This window comes from Muntiacus reevesi, chromosome 21 (genome assembly GCF_963930625.1).
Source record: "Muntiacus reevesi chromosome 21, mMunRee1.1, whole genome shotgun sequence".
NCBI classification, from domain to species: domain Eukaryota; kingdom Metazoa; phylum Chordata; class Mammalia; order Artiodactyla; family Cervidae; genus Muntiacus; species Muntiacus reevesi.
In genome coordinates this window covers 37,720,576-37,738,059 of record NC_089269.1, presented here as the reverse complement: position 1 = coordinate 37,738,059, position 17,484 = coordinate 37,720,576, and the positions used below count along the sequence as shown (strand labels likewise).

The window sequence follows — 17,484 nt, the reverse complement described above, 5'->3', positions numbered from 1 at the left end:
TAGCTATCATTATAACTAATAGACATCTCATTCTTCAATTAATAATTCATATTATGGAAAATAGTTTTATCAATACAACAGGCCATTTATTAAGATAGGTTATAGAATTTATTCATATTGACCTTAAAAGTTGACAGCTGTTGATCTCTGAGGAAGGTTAATATAGATAAACTTATACTTGAACAGAAGGAAACAAAATAATGACTTTTGGAGAAGTCTTTAACTACTGACACTATGTAAACTCCTGATGAAAAATGTTTACCCCACTTTAACCTTCTTGAAATTGAAGCATAACAAGTGGATAATAGAAATATGCATTTTTATCTTGCCATAATTTAGTGAAGGCACTTATGTTAATGAATATTCTTTCTACCATGATTATGGGGGAGGTCTGAATATATGTAAACATATTTTATATTAACTTATTGTATTCTAGAAAGTTAGAGAAACATGATAAATACACCAAAACCAAGTTCCTCAGTTAGAGGATTTTTTTTTTTTTTTTTGAGAAAGTGAGTTTTACAAATATAGCATGATTTTGAAGACAAGGAATTAATTTGTATCCTTACATATCTGAAACACAACTCCACAGTCTCTACCCAACATACATAATACTGCTGCTGCTGCTAAGTTGCTAGTACCCCATTAAAGGAATATTAACAAGTTGTGCTATATAAGCCAATTCCCCATTATCATATAAACATAACCACAACAAATACAAATATGTATACTGATTGTGTTTATTAAAATAGAATTATTTTACAGATACAGTAATTTCACTCAACGATATCTCTTCTATATCATGAATATGTTCTCAAGTAATCTGTGGAAGTCAGCTTTTTACTTGCTTTCAAGTAATTTGAGACATTGTATACAATTAATATAAACAGAATTAATTTATACAGAGAAAGATTTATGCTAGTGTTTTACAAATTGCCTGCAAAAAGGTATTATGATGCAAAAGTGTATACAGCATGTTTTAGATTTAATTTATGAGTAAGATCAGAGTTTAGATTTTTCTAAAGTTGTGTGCACATATTAAGAAGAACTGAGTGAAATATTACTGGAAAAGGCTCATCCTTACGATCCCTGTATAGGGAAGATTCCCTGGAGTAGGAAATGTCACTGCACTCCAGTATCCTTGCCTGGAAAATTCCATGAATAGAGGACGCTGGCAGGCGACAGTCCATGGACCCACAAGGAGCGGGACACAACTGAGCAAATGAAGAGCAGTGGCAATATCAGAGTTTGGATTTTTCCTAAAGTTATTTGCATATGTTGAGAAGAACTGAGTGAAATATTAGAAAATGCTCATGCTTAAAATAATCCCCATGATTCCAATGTCTACACGTCACACAGATAATGTAAAATTTATACTGACAATATTCATTAACTTAGTCATTGTATTTTATATGGAAATATGGTATACAGTTCCCTTTTGATATATGTTTATAAAGAGTTTATCTTTTCCTATAAAGAGTATTTTAATTAATCATTTTAATTGAAACTATTCTCCCTCTCACGCTAGCTTGAAAGATAATTGTATCTGATTATTAAATTTTACATTTCTACATATCATCTAGTAAAATGCATATTGCCTAGTAAGTTTACATGTTTAATTAATTTTGATTTCACAAATATATTATAAAATTTACTACCAACTTGTATATGCAGATAACTCCTTTCTTGATAGTTTATATTTGAGATAAACTTAACATGATGCACATATTTTTAATGATTTCTGACAGCAAGAAAACATTTAGACAATAATAAAAGAAAAGCCTCAGTAGAGAAGGTCTATAACATATGCTACACCTAGGCTGTGGTTCTCTCAAAGTACTAAGATCAAATCAGCACTTTCAATCAATAACAGAGTAATTTTGGATTTCCACAGAAGCATTAAAACCATCCAATAATGCTGTAAGTACATTAAACACATCATCAAATTTCATACATTTGTTACAGCTTTCAATTGAATATATATATATATATATATACTATATATATATATACACATGACAGCTTTAAAATATAACTGATTCTAAAATCATGCTAAATTTCTAAGTACTTTTAAGCAAAAGACTCAGAACATGAGGAAAGCCAACCTAAAGTACATCATTAGACAATTAATTTTACAGTGTTACTTTATATCTATATTGAATTTTCCTGTACACTGAGACACCATCAGTAGTATGACAAAAGGTCAAGCAATGTTTTAACAGTTACATTATTTCCTGGCTGACAGAAAACTATGCCACCCATAACAAGAGCAGAAGCAGCGGCAATAGTAACAAAAAACAGCTGTTTGAATGAGACATCTTAGAAACATATATGTTATGGAAAAACAATGCATTCCAAGTCATGAGCACGAATAAGGTGCAAGTCAAATCAGAAGTCATTTTAACGTGTGCTAATATTTACACATAGGAACTTACAAACTAATCGCTACTGCCAATAACGTACATCCTAATAAAAAATACTTCAGGATTGAAATCTGAATAGAAAATCAAACATTTATTGACTTGTGAGGAAAATGATAAATTCATCAGCAAAAGACGAATCTTTACTATCATTCTGAATTTTTCCATCTGCATAGAAAACGTCTCATGAGAAAACATTGTCCTTGTGTCCCTAGTTTGAAATTCATCTACTCTTCATATAGGGACATTAGAACAAGGACACCCCCTGCTCGGTAAATCCGGAGGCAGGCCGTAGAGGCATCTGTTCATATACCTATCTAACGAGGTCATTTGGTACATATGACATGCATTGGGGCGCTCTTAATTTTCATTAGTAACAACAATCTAACTAAGAGTTGGTGAATTAAAATTCTCTTTGAAATGAAATAGAACACTCCTTTGTCTAATTTGCTGAAATTCACTGATATATAACTCTTACCTATAAACACATGCCCATCAAAATAATCAAGCGTTTTTGTGACCTTTGACAATAATTAGAACTCAACAGCCTTTAAAGGATTAATATTGAATATCGCTTAGTGATAGCCATCCTCGATGACTTGGGAATCTGGGAATGGCAGTGTATACTGATCATAGAAATAAACTTTCAAGCCATCATTTTTAATAACAAGTGAGATTTCACGAGTAGAAACACTGTAAAGAAGAGGCAGCTATTTAAAAATGAAGAGAATTAGAAGGATTCATGCAATGTAATCATAGTTCATGGTGCTTGTGGACATTGGTTAAAAGTATTTGTTGTTTTGGTGGTTGCCATTTTAGGGGCTTTTGTGGTTCACAGATCAGATTCAGATGGAAGCAATAAAGAATTAGTTGTTTAAGCCTGGGGTTCATTTAGTTAAAATGAAAGAAACAAGACCCATATGACTTGGGATTTTCAAACTAATATTTGCATTAAAGGGAACTCAAGGAACAAAGTCCTCTTGTGCTATAATTTAATTTCCTATTATTTGGGAGTAATACGACCCTAGAAAAGAGGTGATGGTAGAGTAATCAAGCAGTCTAATGACCAAGTTCTTCTCTGATATGATGTCTAGGTTAACATGCAGGAAAATATAATAAAAATCCCACCACTACTCAAAGTTCCATTAAGTTAAAACCCATGTGCGGAGACCTGAGATTAACGCTTCTAAATTTTGTGGATCATGATTCATGATTTTAGTACCAGAAACTGTCACTGTGAATTTCTAGTGAACAAGCAATCAAAGTGACACAAAACGACGCTTCTCAGGGAAATTGTAGCCCACCAGGCTCCTCTGTCCATGGAATTTTCCAGGCAAGACTGCAGGAATGGACCACCATTTCCTCCTCCAGGGGATCTTTCCGACCCAAGGATCAAACCCATGTCTCTTGGGTCTCCTGCATTGGCAGGTGGATTCTTCACCACAGTGCTGCCTAGGAAGCCCCAGAGGGTTCAGAACCTCTAGTAATTCCTAGCATGGCCTAGCATGACTGGTGTCCACTTGCACGTGGGTGGCAGGGTGCTCTTGGTGGAGAAAAAGGAAATAAATGATAAAAAACTGTAACAGGGTAGGAGGCAGAATCAATACATCAGTAAAAGGAAATGAGTGAAAATTTTAATGAGCGCCGTAATTGAGAAACTTTGGAGAAAAGAGTGGCACAGCACATTCCATAAAGATCCTTGACCTGTTTGCTCAGAATGCCCAGGATAAAGATCAACACTGTTCTTCAAAACAGCTGGGCTGGACCGCTTTTCCTACACTGATGCTTAGACTGAGAATTCAAGGCTGATGAAAGTTATGCACTTGGAGTAATGTCACAATCTTTAACTTGTCCTTGAGGGGCTGGAATAGCCTTAGCCCTGTATGTATGTATGTCCATACATTCATACATCCATACATGTATGTCCACATTCACTATGCTGTAGCCCCAGGGTCTTTATTTTATTTCTAACAGGAACTAACATTAAAAAACTTGGGGCCTTCATCAGTACTATTCCTTCTGCTGAGATTTGTTTTTCCCCAAGTTCTTTGCCAGGAACCTCCTAGAACCTTTCAGTTCTCAGGGAACATATCACTTCCTGATGTCCACCCACCTGTTATTATCTCTCTTCATATTTTTTATGTTTGCCTTCTTCCTGGCTAATACCAAAACATAATTATTTGGGCAAATATCCCATGCCTGTATCCAGACCAAGCCATCCCTTGGCTTCTGCTGATACCTCAGATCCCTACCTTCATCTTCACATGGCCTTCTTTTTGTGCATAAGGATCTGATTCATACTGGATTATGGCCCACCCTAATGACCACATTTTAACTTGATCATCTCTGTGCTATGGGCTCAGTCCCTCAGCCATGTCTGACTCTTTGTGACCCCATGGGCTGTAGCCTGCCTGGATCCTCTGTCCATGGGATTCTCCAGGTAAGAACACTGGAGTGGGTTGCCATGCCCCCCTCCAGGGGATCTTCCCAACCCAGGGATCGAACCCACATCTTTTCTGGTGGGTTCTTTATCACTAGTGCCACCTGGGAAGCCCTGATTATCTCTGTCAATATTTTATCTCCAAATTAAGTCACATCCCAGGGCACTCGGTTAGGATTCAACACATGAAATTTGTAGAGGTACAAATCAATCTATAGCAGGTGTGTTGGGATATCAATAGATTATGCTTCATTTCAAGATATCACATTACTTTGTAGGCAATAAACTGGAATGTGCAGAATAATCAAGAAAGATGTTCCAAATAAATTAATAAATCTAAAAGATATTGCAAGTTAATATTATTCAAAGGTAAACAAGGTCATTGTCAAATAATTATTGGGGAAAAAAATCTGACAGACCTATTTAATAGTTATAAAAAATAAATGTCACTATATTGGGTAAAATAGGTTAAAACATAATTAAATATATTTAATTACTATGGAAACTCAGAAAAGATACTGGCTGTGGAACCAGAAAAGGAAGAGTTTTGAATTCCAACTTTACTTTTTACTAGCCTACTATCCTAGGGAGAGTCAATTTTTCTCCCCGAGTCTCAGTATCCACCTAAATAAGAATTATAGCATCTCTTCCCCTATTCATCACAATATTCTAATCATTCAGGTATTTATTTATCTCCCTTAGCTTCCTCCCTAGTTACTGAATCTTGAAAGAACAGGAATGCTGCTGTTCCCATCTCCTAACACACGACACTTAGTAGACGTTAGCTGTTTGTTAGGTGTATATTGTAGTGGGATAATGAAATTGTGTTTAAGTTGCAACTCACCATCCAAGTGTTCTTTTTTATAGTTTTATTACTGTGGTTAAAAATATATGTTCTATGACTATGATGTTATAGATGAAGCTCCCGCTTCTGTATACTTAGGGAAAAATAACAACAACAAAAACCAAATAAAGACTTGAGATGCTGACATTAATCAACTTTCTGCAGATGGAAATAATTCTGTGTTGTTTTCTATTTGCTAAGTTGTGTCTGACTCTTTTGTGACCTAAAGGCCTATAGCCTGCCAGGCTCCTCTGTCCATGGAATTTCCCAGGCAAGGATACTGGAGTGGGTTGCCATTTCCTTTTCGAGGGGATCTTCCTGAGCCAGGGATCAAACCTGTGTCTCCTGCATTGGCAGGTGAGTTCTTTACCACTTAGCCACCTGGGAAGCCCACACTTAGAGAAACATAACAACAACAACAACAAAACAAATACAAGACTCGAGATGCTGACATTAATTTTATGTCTCCCCAACTACTATCCCTCATCTTTGCTGACACTTCTCTATAAAGTGATGGCCAAAAGAAAACAGATATTCTCTCTCCTTTAAGACATTTCCTCACTTAAATCTCTTCTTCCTTCAAATTAAATGCTGTAGTTTTTCATGTGACCACTTCTGATAACCAGGTAAACATATGAATGATACTTCACTCTATCATTACATGAGAACTGGACTCTTATCTGGAATAAAGGTGCCTAGACAAGCTCTACCTTTTAAAGTTGGTTCTAACTATCCTGTCTATTATGTCTGCTCTCCAATGTGGAATACATAATGAATACCAGTATTGAACAAAAGTACTAGTCATATTTCTGTGATATTACAGAAATTGAGCATTAGAACACTTTAAATAATTATTTTTAAAGTTCCTCATAAAAATTTAACATATGGATTAACATTATTCAATAATAGCAGTCCAGACTCTGTACAAAGGTAGCTTTTAACAGATAACCACTTGTCCAACCAAATTTATAATTTAAACATCCAACGAATCTCAATACTAATTAATTTCTATTATTTTGTCCCAGTACAGGTTTCAAAATAAATAGAAGCTACAAAATAGATTCTGTAATTTAAGATAAGCAGTAACAACTGTCTAAACTCTAGCTCATCACTCAATGAATTAATTAAATGCTTCCATTCAGATTGTCTACTGAGACTTGCATTTTCTAAGTGTAGTAAGCTCTTTCTCTCTCCTTCAATTCAAGTAAGAAAGACATCATGAATGCTTATTCAGTTTAGTAGTATAAAATGCATCTAAATCAGAATGGTCTTGTTCTTTATCTTTAAAACAGGAAAAAATAAAAGCACACCTTACAATAGAGAAAAATAATGTGTTTGGTATCTATAACAGTGGTTGTTAACAGAAGCCAACTAATAATCAACTCAAGCCTCAGCAATAACTTGAAATGACACCTAGACTGCATTTTCAAGAACACTCTGAAAGAGACTGTTTAATATTTAATATGGCCTTTAACTCTCTTTTAGAATAGGAATATCAAAGAGCCTGCAGATTATGTAGATTGGTACCATTCAGGTGAACTCTTCAGCTTTCAAGTCAATGTCTACAGCTGGCTTCTTTGCTCTGAATAGCTACTCTGAACTTTCACACCCTTTCAAAGCTGAGAGTAAACTTACTCCCTTGACAGTCAGCATCTTTATACCTTAGAGAGAGGAGAAAGAAGCCAGCTGACAATATCCTGTACATACAGACTTAATTTGGGGCCCATCTTCAGTTAAATTCTTACATTCCCCCCAAGACGTCTAGCTGCATTTATACTGTGTAAATAAAAAAAGTCTCTTTACTTAGGTCCTGGATAACTCACCTTCCATTTATGGGCATTCTCCAATGGGGCTTCCCTCATACTTCGGTTGATAAAGACTCTGCCTGCAGTACAGGAGACCCGGGTTCGATTCCTGGGTCAGGAAGATCCCCTGGAGAAGGAAATGACATCCCACTCCAGTATTCTTGCCTGGAGAATCCCATGGACAGAGGAGCCTGGTGGGCTACAGCCCATAGGGTCCCAAGAGTCGGACATGACTTGCAACCAACCTCGCCCCCATTCCATTCAAATTCTCCTCACTTAATGACTCCCACTTCTTGCCCTCTGCATGTTCTAGTGTTCCAGTTTGTCACATTATGGTATGCCAAAAAGCAGGCAAAAAGTTCTCCTCCCTCCCAATAAGAATATATGTGTGTGTGTGTGTGTGTGTGTGTGTGTGTGTGTGTGTGTGTGTGTGTATACATGTGTGCATGCGCACTAAGTCACTTCAGTCATATCTGACTCCATGCAACCCCTTGGACTGAAGACTGCCAGGCTCCGCTGTCCATGGAATTCTCCAGGCAAGAATACTGAAGTTAAGTTGCCACGCACTCCTCTAGGGGATCTTTCCAAGCCAGGAGTCAAACCTGCATCTCTTACATCTCTTGCATTGGCAGGCAGGTTCTTTACCACTAGCACCACCTGGGAAGCCCCACATATATATCACTTTCCCCCCTTTAGCTATGAGACATACCTCAGTATCCAAATATTTTTCATTTTCTATCTTTGCTTAATATTTTTCTACAGATTCATGCTGTGTCATGAGACCATACCTTAAAATTCTTGTTTCTCATAATTTTTCAGTGCCTGAAATTATCTGCTTAAGAATGTATTTTAAATATCTGTACACAAAATTAAAAGGGATAATTGAACATGTATCAACTTTTTTTCAAATACAGTAATTTTTTAAAAGAATATGCTCCTAAATCTATAGGATTTAGACTAAGACAATACATATATTAATGAACAGATATCATTATGCATTTTATCCTTAAATTCTAGAATGAATATTAAAATAACTTGAGTATTGGTGATTATTTTCACTGATGATATGATCATTTTTTCATTTTCCATAAGGTGGTAAATTGAAATGTATCAAAATATCATGCATACGAAATTTATTTAATTTATTACAATGGGATAAATATACTGTTATTAGCATTTAAACAGTAGCTGTTCATTTAGAAATATGTGCCAAGCATATACAAACACCACCCACACCCTATAATCAGATTAATTCAGATAGGTGAATGACATATTTCATATAACAAATTACAATTATGCAGAATCTGCAAAGTTGGCATTTTCATGTTTGAACAAACATGTTGATAAAAAGAATTATTCACACATTATAACATCTTAAATTCTAGTGCAGAATTTCTCAAAGTTGGCCCCACTGGCAAGTTGCACTGGAAAATTCTGTTGACCACTGTGAAACTGTACATGCAGGAAAATTAGCAGCATCCTTGATCTTTATCCACTAGATATAGCATCACCCCCACATTCATGCACAGCTGAAAACCAGAAATATTTCTAGGCACTGCCAAACGTCTTCTGGGGAAAAAACATCCCCATTGAGAACTGCTATTTTAGAGATTGAGAATGTGTATTATTTTAAAATCAAAGAGGATACTGTGCAAAACCATTTTTAACTTGTCAATAAAATGTGGCTTGTAAGAGAAATGCTATGTAAAAGATAAAGACTACATTAATACACACAACAGGCTTTTATAGTCTAAATATAAAAAAGGTTCTTAGGTTAACACGATCCGAAAATAGTGTGATCATTTAGCTCATTGTTTCTGTTTATATAGCACTGGTCATAGACAACTTATCAGACAAAGTCTAGAACAAAATATTAATTTCATTGAAATTATGCTTTTATTTTTTTTGTTGTTTTGTTTTCTTGTTTTAAGAACACTTAACATGAGACTTACTCTTGTAACAAATGTTTAAGTCTATAATAGAGTGCTGGTTACTATAGGTGCAATGTTGTACAGTCAATCTTTAGAACTGAACGCCTCAGGCTTTACTGAAACGTTATGCCCCTTGATGAGTCACTTCCCATTTCTTTCCACCCCGAGTTCCTGGAACCACCATTCCTTTTTTTGATTCTAGTGAGTGAGTGAAAGTCGCTCAGTTATGGTGGAGTCTTTGCAACCCCATGGGCAGTAGCCCACCAGACTGCTCTGTCCATGGGGATTCTCCAGGCAAGAATACTGGAGTGGGTTGTCATGCCCTCCTCCAGGGGATCTTCCCAAACCAAGGATCAAATCCAGGTCTCTCACACTGCAGATCCTTTATGGTCTGAACCACCAGGGAAGTCCCTTTTAGATTCTATGTATTTGACTATTTAGATACGTCACATAAGTAGAACCACACAATATTTATCTTTCTGTGACCAGCTCACTTCACTTACAATAAATTCTTCAAAGTTCCTCCATATTGTCACATATTGCAGAACCTGCTTCTTTATTAAGGGTAAAAACCATCCCATTGTACGTTGCTGTTGAGTTGCTGAGTCTTGTCCATCTCTTTGTGACCCCATGGACTGTAATCTGTCAGGTTCCTCTGCCATGGGGTTCTCCAGGCAAGAATACTGGAGTGGGTTGCCATTTCCTACTACAGGGGATCTTCCCAACCCACGAGTTGAACCAATGTCTCCTGAAAGTTTTCTGCATTTCACGCAGATTCTTTACTGCTGAACCACCGGGGAAGCCCCATGTATAGACGACATTTTCTTTATCCATTCATCTGTGGATGGGTATTTAGAACACTTCGACCTCTTAGGAATAGCACTACAATGAATATGTCAATGTTAATCCAAAATGCAAGTTTTTTGGATAAATACCCACAAATGAAATTGCTGGATCATATGGTAGTTTCATGATTAATTTTTTGAGTAACCTCCATATTGTTTCCCATAACAACTGCACACTTTTCAACCTCACCAACAGTAAACCAAGCTTCCATTTTCCACATATCCTTGCCAACAACTATGTTTTTTTTTTTAACAAATAATTGTCATCCTGATTGGTGTGAAGTGATATCTGATTATGGTTTTAAATTAAACTAACCAAAATCTCTTTCTCTGAAATTTTAAAACACTCTGTGTCCAAATTTTTTTTTTTTATTCAGTACAGTTTCTCATCAATGTCCCCAGGTCTCTTAGAGTCAACTTCAGCTTTAAATAACCTCTTCTGGATCAAATGACAGAGTATAAAGCTTTTTCTCTGACTTAAACCTAACACTTTCCCTGCCTATATCTATATTTATCTATTTCAAATAATGTGCATTAGATTAAAAATATAAAAATTCAAAGAAGTCGATATACATAAGATAAAGGGAACATCATTTGAATCATAAAAAAATCCAACATGTGACATAGTGGATGAAATAGCTAATGAAAAGCAATGTTTCATTAAAAGAATTAATGTCCATGCCACAGAAGGAGAGAGATACTCTCACCCACAAATATTAAACTCAGTTTTAAGTGTCATATTTTAAGCAGCTACTGGAAACTGATGACCATGAACAGTCTTTCAAACAGGGCACTAGAAGTTCTGAAAACAGTGTAATGCAAATGCATGTGGAAACAACTAGTTGTTTGAAGTAAGAAACAATGAACAATAAAAAACTATTTTCGAATAGTGAAAAAAATGGACTGTGAGAGAAAAAACATATTTCTTTTGTTTAGACACATGGAAAAACATGGGTCAATGTACAAGTGAAATGAACAAGAGAAAAATAATATTCTCTGTGAATTTAGATGTAAAGCTATTTCCACAGATAACTGAATGTATATCTTACAGAACAAAAGTATTTCAAAGTCCATGTAAGTCTTATACTTGACATAACACTCTTCTGACTCTGAGGCATTTCACTGTGTGTTCTTTTCATTTTTTCTTTGAAAGTGTCAGCAAATGTTTGGTGATGCCTTTAATATAAATTGACAATAAAACATTAGTTTATTTATTACAGAGTAGATGTGTAATTAAGGTGATCTTAATATAGTACATGTGAAAACTGCTCTTAAGTGTCCATGACTACAATGAAATAACATCATACAAAACCACACACAAACACAAAACACTCAGCAACTGGGCCCTGGGAATTTTAAAAACTTCTCTAATTGGGGGTGGAGGGGGGAACTATTATTGAATAGTGTGGATTTTTTTTCCCATTTTATTTTGGTTCCTAGTGTAAAAGCTTTTTTTTTTTTTTGAGGAAGATACTTGGGAGCCACTTTTGTACAGATTTTTTTGTTAAGCATATGTAATCAACCCACGAGAGTTGCTGGCATTACTGATCACTGGTGTAGATGGTTCTTGATGATGTGGTAGGCATTAGATCCAATTATACAGATGTTGTTTTAGCTGGAAGCAAGACATTCTTCTCAGGAATATCATGTTATTTCTTTCCTGGTGGCTGAATTCTAAAGGAGAGAAGAGCTGGAGTTTCTGGTCTTGGTAAGGCTTACATCTGAGGGGTAGTCAATAAAGAAGGTGAGGGTCTGAGGATAGAAACTGCTGTTAAAGGACTATCAGGGAAGGTGAGGGGCCTGACACCTATGGGAGCAAAGGCAGTTGATATCTACTTTCACCTAATCAACGTTGTTTTTGTTCACTTGCTCAGTGTTGTCTGACTTTGCAATCCCATGAGTGGCAGCATGCCAGGCTTCCCTGTCCTTCACAATCTCCTGGAGTTTGCACAAACCTATGTCCATCGAGTCAGTGATGCCATTCAACTATCTCACCCTCTGTTGTCCCCTTCTCTTCCTGTCCTCAATCTCTCCCAGCATCAGGGTCTTTTCCAATGAATTGGCTCTTCACATGAAGTAGCCAATGTATCGGAGCTTCGGCTTTAGCATCAGTCCTTCCAATGAGCACCCAGGACTGATCTCCTTTAGGATGGACTGGCTGGGTCTCCTTGCAGTCCAAGGGACTCTCAAGAGGCTTCTCCAACACCACAGCTCAAAAGCATCATTTTTTGGAGCTCAGTCTTCCTTCTGATCCAACTCTCACATCCATTCATGACTAATAGAAAAACCAGAGCTTTGCTCATAAGACCTTTGTTGGCAAAGTGATGTCTCTGCTTTTCAATATGCTGTCTAGGTTTATCACAGCTTTTCTTCCAAGGAGCAAGCATCTTTTAATTTCATGGCTGTAGTCACTATCCTCAGTGATTATTTTCTCTTCAACCCTTAGGAAAAGTCTTTTTTAAATGACAATTTTAAAAATACTTTGTTTAAATGTTAGAGTGTCAATTACATGGAGATGTTCCCAGGAAGGCCAGCTATGACTAGGGATAAACATGAGAAAGACTAGGTGGCAATGGGCAATAAAAGCGGAGGTCACTCCTCTCAAGTTCAGAACCTTTGTGAATAATGGGTTTATATATATGATATCTCAGGCTTCCCAGGTGGGGCTAGTGCTAAAGGACCTGCTGGCCAATGCAGAAGATGTAAGAGATGACGCAGGTTTGATCCTGGGGTCAGAAAGATCCCCTGGAGGAGGGCATAGCAACTCCCTCCAGTATTCTTGCCTGGAGAATGCCATGGACAGAGGAGCCTGGCAGGCTACAGTCCATAGGGTAGCAAAGAATTGGACACGACTGAAGTGACTTTGCTCAGCATGGAATACATGATATCTTAAAAAAGGAATTGCCTCCTATAGTTAAATCATTTCAAGCTGTTTCACAGAATATATAAATGTTTTGCTCATTGACAAATAACTGCACCTCTTTATGACATCTCAATAGTTTCACTGTTGCTGTACAATAATCTTTCAACTTTTCTGTAACTGCTACTGTGAATACTTTGTAATATTTTCATCAATGTTTAAAGGTAGAAATCTACAGTGTTTACAAAGAAAGCATTTTAACTCCTTTTAGAAATCTACTTTTAAATCTGAATTTAGACACCTGGACCTTTCTTTCAATATTATGTTTATTATAAGTTTGGGCTTCCCTGGTGACTCAGATAGCAAAGAATCTACCTGCAATGCAGGAGACCTGGGTTCAATCCCTGGGTCGCGAAGATTCCCCTGGACAAGGGAATAGCTACCCACTCCAACATTCTTGTCTAGATAATTCCATAGACAAAGGAGCCTGGAGAGCTACAGTTCGTGGGGTCGTGTAAGTTTAACACTGTAAGTTTTGCTCTTTGAGGCCGTTTTCCTTAAAAGGGTATTTTACAAAGGAGTAGGACTATGTATAATAAAACACAAATATTAATTCCAATCTCATATAAAGTCCCCAAACAGATGGGGACGAAAGAAGCACAAAGAGTCAAGAGTTGGATTTCTTTCCTATTACCTGATTCATCTGTAGCTATTGAAAAGTATCCTTCCGAATCTGCAGGTTCCCCTTGACTTTTTCATCATGTTGTCCCTATCTATCTCTGCTTATTCTCAATCTTAAATGATTTAAATCAAAACTACACTCAAACTTACTGTAGCAACAATAGTTCAGTGAGTTAAGTAACCTTGAACAGTGCTGACCTTTCCTTGTCTTTAGGGTCAGTCTTTCCCTCAAGAGAAGAAACAGTAAGTCTTTTGTGATTAAGACAACACATCTCCTTGTCACTTGGCCCTCCATTGACACTTACCCATTTACTTTAGTATGTCTCTTGAGAGATTTTTTCAACTTGATGAATGAGCTAGAAGAATGAGAAACATAATCCTACATATGTAAAATAAAATGATGCCATAGATAAAAAAAGAAAAAGTCAAGTAAAATAGATTTCCTCATTAATTTCAACTGGAAATACACAATGTTCTTGCCACGTTTTCTCAAAATCATATTCAACACAGGTTGTTAATCAAGGTGTATACTACTGGAAATTTTCATACATAAATAAGACAGCCTGACCCCATGTTTAGGTCTTATATGAATCCTGTCAATATTCTACACCATTTCTAATACATTAGTACCCACTGGTTTTGTTCTCCGATTATTTTTCTACCATGTGTATAAACAATGGTTGATTCAGTGCAAAAAAAATGCTTAAGCCAGAATTTCTATCCCCAGAGAGAAAAGTTTATTGGATATCAAGCTATTGCTAAAATGAGGTACTTTAAGAACAGGTGAACTGTTCTATCTTTTACTAATTTCAATAGATTTGTAGTCCAATAGAACTGTGTATTATACACTTAGAAGTGTGTAAGTTTTATCATAATGGTGAAATAGTGATATGAGCTAATAATTACTGAGCCTGGGATGTACCAGGCATTGTATTCTCATGGATTTTGTCTTTCAATTTTTACATCAAGTCTGTGAATTAGTTCCCATTATTTATGGTTTTACAAATGAAATTAAAGTTGAGGAAGTGTAAATAACAGATCTAGAGTGATGAGATTATTAGTCTAACCCGACCTGTGGTCCTGAGCTGTTTCCTAACCATTAACTTCTACCAGCACTTCCCCTAGTGCTTTCTGTTTTGTTTTGAGATGTGATATGCTTTTGTACTTACAAATTACCAAGGAACTGTTCATGCTTCTGAGAGTTCATTATACCTCAAATTAATGAGCACAGACCAAGAAGACAGTGGTCAAACAGTATTGCTTTCAAAGTATTTTAGATTTCCCATCATTATACTCTACCTAAAAAGTAACTTAAATACATTAAAACTATCATTATTTTTAGTAAAGGAAACTGTGAATGTGGTTTCCTGTTTATGACTTACAGGATAACATCTTGCTAGATCCAGAGAGATGATAAAGTTATTTTTAAACTATCCTTCCAAAGAGTTCGGTGGGTATATCTATCTCTTTCTCTCTCTTTCTCTCTCTCTGTCTCTCTCTCTCATACACACACATGTACACAAACAAACACATAAACAAACACAAATTATTTGAAAGATTTCACAGGATGATCACACCATCGATGTCTGTGCTTTGGAGATAATTTAACAGACTTTAGAAGCTTCTATGTTCTAACTTCCTTTTTCAGTTTATCCAAGCAATATCAAATATATACCAATACTCAACAGGTAACAAAGCTGGTTGTCCAAAAATAAGACGTGTTAAAGAAATACATGTATTACATTCTCAGAGATGATGTCATTATGTTCCATTTTTTGCTAATGTATTTGTGACATACATTTTTCCTGTCAATGTCAAAATAGAAGAAAATGGCCCCAAGTTAAGGGCTTAAGTAATAACTCCTTTATTTCTGCATTTAAAAAAGTTCATTCAAGAAAAAGTTTAACTGTAAAGATTTATGTGGCAGAAACAATATCATGGATTATTTCCACAAGGCGAGTAGACAAGTATCTAAAAAAGATAAAGATTAGTTTCTAGTCAATAGTACACATTTTGATGCTTCTGGCTTCCCAGGTGACACAGTGGTAAAGAATCTGCCTGCTGATGCAGTAGATGCAGGAGACTTGGCTTTGATCCCTGGGTTGGCAAGATCCCCTGGAGCAGGAAGTAGAAATTCATTCCAGTATTCCTGCCAGGGGAATCCAGTGGACAGAGGAACCTGATGGACACACATGCCCAGTACACATTTTAGGTTTTCTCACGGTATTCAGCCTGAGAAGAGAACTCACAGTTCTCTTCAGGGCAATGCTCAGAATCTAGCAGGTTGATTTCTATCAATTTTTTCAAAAATACATTAAGCCAATTTTTTCAGTTCATTTTCTCTCCTAAAATTTAGAATGGAGCTTAATGTGACTTCTTTTGGAACCATTTGCACTTAAAATTGCTGCCATAGAGTCACTAGCTATAAACTAACCTGAAGAGAGTAACTTCTCTCATATTTTGAAACTCAGAATCAATATTTATTAAATTTACTTCTTTTTAAATTTAATTCAGATGAGTATTATATCTACCACTGTAGGCAAGACTCCATTAGAAGGAATGGAGTAGCCCTCATAGTCAACAAGAGAGTCTGAAATGCAGTGCTTTGATGCAATCTCAAAAACTACAGAATGATCTCTGTTCATTTCCAAGGAAAACCATTCAATATCACAGTAATCAGTCTTGCCCCAACCACTAATGCTGAATAAGATGAAGTTGAATGATTCTATGAAGACCAACAAGATTTTCTAGAACTAACATGAAAAAGGTGTCCTTCTCATCACAGGGAATGCACATGCAAAAGTAGGAAGTCAAGAGATACCTGGAGTAACAGGCAAGTTTGGCCTTGGAGTACAACATAAAGCAGAGCAAAGGCTAACAGAGTTTTGCCAAGAGAAAGCACTGGTCACAGCAAACACCTTCTTCCAACAACACGAGAGATGACTCTATACATGGACACCACCAGGTGGCCCATACTGATCTCAGACTGATTATATTCTTTGCAGCCAAAGATGGAGAAACTCTATACAGTCAGCAAGAACAAGACTGGGCGCTGACTGTGGCTCAAATCATGAGCTCCTTATTGTAAAATTCAGATGACTTAAAATTGAAGAAAGTAAGGAAAACTACTAGACCATTCAGGCATGACCTAAATCAAATCCCTTACAATTATACAGTGGAAGGGACAAATAGATTCAAGAGATTAGAGCTGATAGAGTGCTTGAAGAACTATGGATGGAGGTTCATGACACTGTACAGGAGGCAGGGATCAAGACAATCCCCAAGAAAAAGAAATGCAAAAATGCAAAATGGTCCTCTGAGGAGGGGTTAAAAATAGCTGAGAAAAGAAGAGAAACAAAAGGCAAGGGAGAAAATGAAAGATATATCCATCTAAACGCAGAGCTCCAAACTGTAGCAAGGAGAAAGATGAAACCATTCTTAAGTGAACAATGCAAAGAAATAGAGGAAAACAATAGAATGGGCAAGACTGAGATTTCTTCAAGAAAATTAGAGATATCAAGGGAACATTTCATGCAAAGATGGGCACAATAAAGGATAAAAACAGTATGGATCAAACAGAAGCAGAAGATATTAAGCAGAGGTGGCAAGAATATACAGAAGAACTAATCAAAAAGATCTTCATGACCCAGATAACCAT

At 36.3% G+C, this 17,484-nt stretch overlaps 1 protein-coding gene across 2 annotated transcripts in view; it reads right to left on the bottom strand.

The window, feature by feature from the left end:
- The window catches only part of NCAM2 (neural cell adhesion molecule 2), a 545,993-nt gene that overhangs the window by 474,309 nt on the left and 54,200 nt on the right, over positions 1-17,484 (bottom strand). The gene's annotated exons all lie outside the window — the stretch shown is intronic.